Consider the following 7,183-nt stretch of genomic DNA (forward strand, 5'->3'; position numbering starts at 1 on the left):
CCAGGAGGGATAGTCGCCGGAGTACTGAGGACCCCCGGCACCTGAATGCAGCCGCCTGAAAGCGAATGCTGAGGGGATGACAATATGCTGGTGAGCGCTTGACAGCTCCCCTCGCTGCTGCCCTGCCCGCTGGCACAGGACGTCAGGGCAGGGGCAGTGGGCATGGGCTGTCAGTGCTGGGGCAGCCAGCACGGTCAGTCAGGGTTGAGGTGACCGGCGCGGTCAGTCAGGGTTGAGATGACCAACGCGGGCTGTAGGGGTTGTAGGGCTGTAGTGGTTGGGGAGGACGGCGCGGGCTTTAGTGGTTGGATTGGCCGGTGCGGGCTGTAGTGGTTGGGCCTGCCAGTATGGGCTGTCCCTATACTGATCCCACTTATGTGGGACAGATTAATTTGTTGCTTTCCAATGCAGGCACCGAACACCAAATGTTTGTTGATAATCTGCCCACAGCCACGCCAAACCTTGAGTGCTCTCCCCACAGCCCTTAATCAGTCCCAACACTGTGGGGCGGCCGGTGTGGGCAGAGCAGTGGGATCAGTGTGGGGACCAACATGTGGCTATGGGGAGAGAGCAGAGCAGTGGGATCAGTCTGGGGACCGACATGGGGCTAGTTTAATTGGACGGTAATGTTTGGTGCACACATTGTGGCCAAATGGGCTATTTCTGTGCTGTCCTGTTCTTTGTTTTAGATATTCATTATATTTAGTGTTTGCATTTCTCTTTGATAAACTAGCTGGGTTTTTATTTGCCACCGTGATGTCTTTTGCTAACTGGTTCATGTGTAAATTCTTCTGTACCATATATTTTTCCTAATGCCTCTGCTAGTTCAAACTCTCTGCCGGTCTGATTCCTCTCAGAGCACTGAAGGTTTGACTTGGCTGTCGGCAGATTCTCAACAAACATTTGGTGCTCGGTGTCTGCATTGGAAAGCAACAAGTTAATCTGTCCCTCATAAGTGGGATCAGTATGGCAACAGCCCACGCCGGCCACCCCAGCGCTGACAGTCTGCGCTGCCCACCCCAAACCCTGTAGACCACCCCACCTCTGACAGCCTGCCGCCCCAACCCTGACAGCCCGAAGGGACAGGAGCCAGAGTGTGCTCCGAGGCACCTCCCTTGCAGCTTTCCCTTTCAGATGGCCAGCGCTGCACTTTCAATCGCAATAGATATTCACCAAGAGAAATGGTTACTTAAACAAACCTTGCTTTTAATTATTTTGAAACATGAAAATAGAAGAAAACTTTAACTTATCGCTATTGACTTACTTAACCTAACTTAACCCCCTTCTAATTCTAAGCGCACGTGTATGTAATGTGTGTGTAAGTTCTCTGGTTCTCAGTCCAATCTCACTTCTCATTCCTCCAAGTTCACTGATTGCAGGCAATTCTTATACTGTGCACAGAATTTAACATTTATGAAGTTCACCAGGCTTTGGTGCTTGAAAGGTGAGGTTCTTGTCGGTTTTCAGAGAGACATTTGTTGTACGATGGACACCAGCCACCTCAGTGTCTCGCTGATGAAACTTATCCCCTGTGACAGTACAGGATACAATCACCAATGTATATTTTTCTATATTTTTACAGAAAGTGATTGGCTGAGAGCCGGAGCCACACCTACTGGCAGGTCATAAAGGGCTGCTCTGGACTGGTCGACCTCAATGTACTACGCTCCAGTCTTTTGTCAATAAAATCGTAGCGCGTCAAATGACTCGAAGACTTGTTGACTCAAATCAAGGCTCATGGACCTTCTACCTCCCCAAACCCAGAAGGTACTCAAATGCTGCCTGGGTTTTTTTTTCTTATTATGCTCAATGAGTCCCACAGTACCCTGACAAGGCACGGCCTAATTAAGTCCACCTCCTTCCCCTTGTCAGCGGAAGCCAGACTGTCTTTTGACCGCATCAAGTCGGATATCACCGTGGTCACTCTGTTCGCAGTAGACATATCCTTCCAGGTGGAGACCAATGCGTCTGACTTTGCATTGGCAGCCACCTTAAACTAGGCCGATAAGCCTGTCACCTTCTTTTCTAGGACCCTGCAGGCCCAGAAAGCCAACACTAATCTGTTGAGCAAGAGGCCCAGGCCAGCAGAGAGGTCGTATGTTGTTGGAGATACTACCTCGCTGGCAGGCGCTTTACACTCCTGACCGACCAACGCGCAGTCTCATTTATATTTAGTGGCAGCAGCGGAGTAAGATCAAACATGACAAGATTCCCAGATGGAGAATCAAACTCTCTATCTTCAACTACGACATTCAGCACAGGCCTGGCAAACTCAATGACCCGCTGACGTCCTTTCCCATGGGACATGTGCCAGTGTACAACTGGACAGGCTGAATAGATCCACGAGGAGCTCTGTCTCCCAGAGGTCACCAGGTCTGCCCACTTTGTAAAGGCCCACAACCTGCCTTATATGGTCGAGGAGATCTGCTCCATGACCCGAGCCTGCCCAGTATGCACTGAGTGCAAGCCCAATTTCTTCTGGCCCGAGAAGACCCAGGTCATTCAAACCACCCAGATCTTCGAACATCTCAGAGTGGACTTCAAAGGGCCCCTACTGTCGATGAACCGTAACACCTACATTCTCACAGTGATACATGAGTTCTCCTGCTTCCTGTTCGCTATTCCCTGCCCAGACGTGATTGCCTCTTCAGTCATAAATGCATTCCACAGCATCTTCGCCATTTTCGGGTACTCCAGTTACATCCATAGTGACTGGGGGGTCCGCGTTTATGAGTGCGGAGCTGAGGCAGTACCTCCTGGAGCATCGAGCAGGACCACGAGCTGCAACCCACATAGTAATGGACAGGTCGAATGGGAGAATGCCACCGTCTGGAAAGCAGTCACGCTTTCCCTCTGGTCCAAAGGCAGAATGTCCTCCCAAATGCCCTACACTCCATCAGGTCCCTGTTATGCACTACCACCAACGCTACTCCGCACGAATGTATATTCTCGTTCCCGCGGAAGTCGGAACCGGGAACAACTGCACCAGCATGGCTGACGGTCCCTGAACCTGTCCTGCTGAGAACTCATGTCCGCTACTCGAAAACAACCCTCTAGTCCACCAGGTAACGCTGTAACATGTGAACCCGCACTATGCCTATATCGAGTACCCGGAAGGGCGGGAGGACACGGTTTGGATAAGGGACCTGACCCAAGCCAGGTCTAACATTGTCACGTTCCAACCCCAACCTCCATTCAATCCTCCCCTAGGTTACATGCAGGGACAGTGGGACCAGCAGCACCTCGCAGATGACAACGGCAGCAGATTGGACCAGTCCTCAGCCAACGACGTCTGTGTACTAGGCGAAACTGCACCCACACCCGGGGTCTCCAGCAATGATATTCTGCCAGCTACCCCGATCCCGGTGATCATGTGAACAATCAGGCCTCCCGACTGTTACAGCCCGTGAACACTGCATGATATACTTTCCACTTTTTCTTTTATTCACTCCGAGGTCAGTTCCTCAAGAAGGGGTGAATATGATAATACAGGATACTATCACCAATGTATATATTTACATATAGTAATAGTGATTGGCTGAGAGCCGGAGCCACGTCTACTGGCAGGTCATAAAGGGCTGCTCCTAACCAGACCCAGGTCAGTCTGGACTGGTCGACCTCAATGTACTACGCTCCAGTCTTTTGTTAATAAAAGCCTTGTTAATAAAGTCAACAAGTCTTTGAGTCATTCGATGGGCTACACCCCCTTCAGGTTTCTCCAGATGCCCAGCCACCTCACTGTCTCTCTGACAAAACTTGCCCCCTTCAGGGTTCTCCAAATGATAACGTCTTTCTTTCAGGTCACCACAGAGTGCCTTTTCCTTTCTCTTCTTGCAAGTGGAACATTAGAGAGCCAGTCCTCTCCTCTTGTATGAACCACAAGGGCTTTGACCAGGCTAAATCAAGCACTTACAACCCATCTTTCACATGGGGTTTTCCACAAGCTTGCAAGCTTGTCCTGTTCCAGTCCCAGCTGCTGTTGCTGGGTGTAATACTGGAGAAGTAATCTTTGTCTCTCTCTCTTTCTGAGAGAAAGTCTGTTTTACTCTCTCTGCTTGCAAAACCACATGACCCACTTAGACCAGTAAGTTCTCTTCCAGACAGAAGGCGACCGACAAGATCTTTCATTTGTTGCATTTTTGTAAACAACAATCCATTCGTCAAGTCTCTTGGGCACTCTCTGAATCTCTTGCAAAGACTGTTGGCCCTGACATGTCTAGCAAATGGCAGAGCTCCAGTATTTTAAATAAGATCTGTTTTAAAGTGTTTGTATGTGACCTACTCAAACAAACCTTTCCCAATTTATCTCCCAAAAACTATCTATATATTCTGTCACACAGGGAACAACATCTTTGACTCCAAGTGAGCCGATTTTCACTGCAGAGGAGCTGCTTCTCAGAACCCTTTTTTCAGCACGAAATAAGTACAGTTCTGTTTCTTTCCAAATTAACCTGAACAACTTCAAAGTCAATTTCTTTCAAAATTTATTGTAGAAATAGAGGACTGTTACCCACTGTAATTAGAGATTAGTCAGTTTGGCCAATGATTTGAGAATGTGGCTTCAATCAGCAGTGCCCTGATATGAAGAATTGCAAGGTGTTCAGCCCTGTCCTGCAGTCGTGACACCGAGACACAGTCACAGTGTCCAGTGCCCCAGGTAAGGTCACCATCAGAAAGCCTGGCAGTGTTGGGACTATTCCCCTTATTGTTAGAGAATGCTGATCCTATTCCAATGGCTAATTATATTCACCTTTTGGCAGAATTTAAACAAACACTTTGCCAATTTCTGCACTTGACTGAATTCACTGATTGGAATGAAAATGACACAGTTGTTGCTTTTGCTGCCAAGTGTTTCAACCAAACGCACAGGAGGAGACAGAGAACCAGTTGGATCCCTGTGTTCAGTCTCACCAACCTGCCGCAGGTTCAGGTTTGTGAAAGGGTTCGCCACCCTCCCCCATCCACCCGCATTATCTCCTGCCCGTCAGGCTCTGGATGAGAAGGAGGGCTTCCAGTTCCCAACAGGAGTCTGACCAGAAAAATGATCTGGTCCTGCAGTGGGTCAGTGGGCTGAGTGACAGTGAGCCAACATTGTTCACAAATAAATGGGCAAGGAATAGGGGGAGTGTGACTGGGGATTGCTCCTCCCTCTCTTTCAATCATTTTTATTGTTTTTTATAATAAATACACAACAATGAAGAGAAGGGAACAAAACTGAAAATACCTGTACACGATCACCTATCGAAATTTGTGTGTGTGTGTGTGTGTGTGTGTGTGTGTGTGTGTGTGTGTTTTGTCCACGTGGCTTACAATGCCATCACCTTCTGCTGCTGGTAACCCTTTATATCCTTTCAGCCATGTCATGAATATGTCCATGATTGGTTACGGAAGCAACTGAGGTCATTACAGGACACTGCACATCATCATCTCCTGCTGGGTTCAGTTCCCACCCATCGTGTCTTCAGTCTTTCTCCTGTCCTTCTGCCACTCAGACTTCAGGCTGCAACATGTGGCAAACAGTTTCTCATGAGAAACATTTGCAAACGCCTCAGAAAACTCCTCTCAATAAATTCCTGTCTCAGATACTTTAATTGCCTCTTTAATAAGTTCATTGATGTTCCTAAGTTATGATGAGACCTACAAAAGATTAGTGCTGGATAACAATGAGGAGTGAGGTCTCATAGAGTGGGAATAAACCCAGTGAATCATGGGAAGGTTCCCCCTCTGTGAGCCTCATCCTGCTTTACTCTCACATTCTATTTTCCCTCTTTGATTCTTCCACACGCTATTTCTCTCTCAGTCAATTTTCTTCCCACTTCAATTTTTGCTTCTGTTTGCAATTTTCTCCGTCTCCATCTCCATTCTCCTGAGAAGAACAATGGAAAAAAGGAGCAAGAGTAAACTACCAAGCACTTCACGTCCACCCAGCCAGTCAACCTGAACATGGCTGATCCACTTTGACCTCAACTCCACTACTGTGCCAGTTACCCAAAGCCCTCAATTCCTTGCTGGGTTTCAGAGGTACTTTTCCTTTCAGTGAGTTTAACTGTGCCATTGGAATGGAACAGCTTTCTGGTTTGGAAAACAATTCTCTTGAGGCAAGGTTAGCAGAGCTGGGACTTTTGACTTTGGGGTGTAGAAGGATGAGAGGAGAATTGATAGAGGTCTACAAAATTATGAGAGGCAGAGATTGGGTGGAAAGCTAGCACCCATTTCCCAGGACAGGATCAGGAAACCCCAGAGGACATATGTACAAAATTAAGGGAGGGAAGTTTAGGGGAGACATAAAGGGCAAGTGTTTTTTACACAGAGAGTTGTGGATGTCTGGAACACCTTGCCAGGGATGGTGGTAGAGACTGAAACATTAGGGACATTTAAAAGACTCTCAAGGCAAGGACATGGATGAAAGGAAAATAGAAGGTTCTGGGGTAAGGAGGGTTTAGAACTTTTTTTTGGAAGGAATACATGAGTCGGCACAACATTGAGAGCTGAAGGACCTGTACTGTGTGGAATTGTTCGATGTTCTATGTTAACAGGTCCTGACATTGAAGAGTCCCTTTATTTTATTTCACATTTATACACATGGTGAGCATCAGCCATGGATTCCTCAAACAATGAGGACCCCTGTTGGACACAGTTGTCACGTGTGGCTCAGTGGTTAGCAATGGCACCTCTTGGACTGAAGGTGATGGATTCTAACCTCTATCTAGAATTAGGCTTTGAACAGAGGGGCTTTTTCAGATAAATCTCAATAATCTCATGACGAGCCCAAAAGAAGAAAATAAGAGCGTTCCCCAGGACCCTGAGCCAATATTTATCACTAAACTAACAATTAAATACAGAAGATCCAACCGTATTCGATTGGTTATGTGAAGTCTTGCTTCAAGAACATTGTGACAATTGGACTGGGAAAGTCGATGATCTGTCAGCTCACATTCTGTCACCCTGACAGTCACATGACACAATGATAATGGAGTTATCGACTCATAATCACAATCCATCCCTGTCCATTAGTCTCCGGCGGGTCCAGGTATGGTGCAAGGCTACCCAATGATGGAAGGTTTTGCACATCATCGATCCAAAGACACCAATTTCTCCCAAAATGTGCATTTTCCACACAGCACATCCCACATCATTCATTTCCTGCCTCTCAAAGCCCATCAGCAAAGCACACGCAGAATCA

The 7,183-nt window shown here is 47.4% G+C and overlaps 1 long non-coding RNA gene across 1 annotated transcript; it reads left to right on the forward strand.

The window, feature by feature from the left end:
- The first annotated feature begins 396 nt into the window (after nt 1-396).
- LOC138751191 (uncharacterized) lies at nt 397-3,676 on the forward strand. Its single transcript, XR_011349758.1, has 2 exons — nt 397-1,767; nt 3,211-3,676. It is a non-coding gene; the product is annotated as an uncharacterized lncRNA (long non-coding RNA).
- Nucleotides 3,677-7,183: the final 3,507 nt, after the last annotated feature.

The sequence above is a fragment of the Narcine bancroftii genome, unplaced genomic scaffold, assembly GCF_036971445.1.
Source record: "Narcine bancroftii isolate sNarBan1 unplaced genomic scaffold, sNarBan1.hap1 Scaffold_806, whole genome shotgun sequence".
NCBI lineage: Eukaryota > Metazoa > Chordata > Chondrichthyes > Torpediniformes > Narcinidae > Narcine > Narcine bancroftii.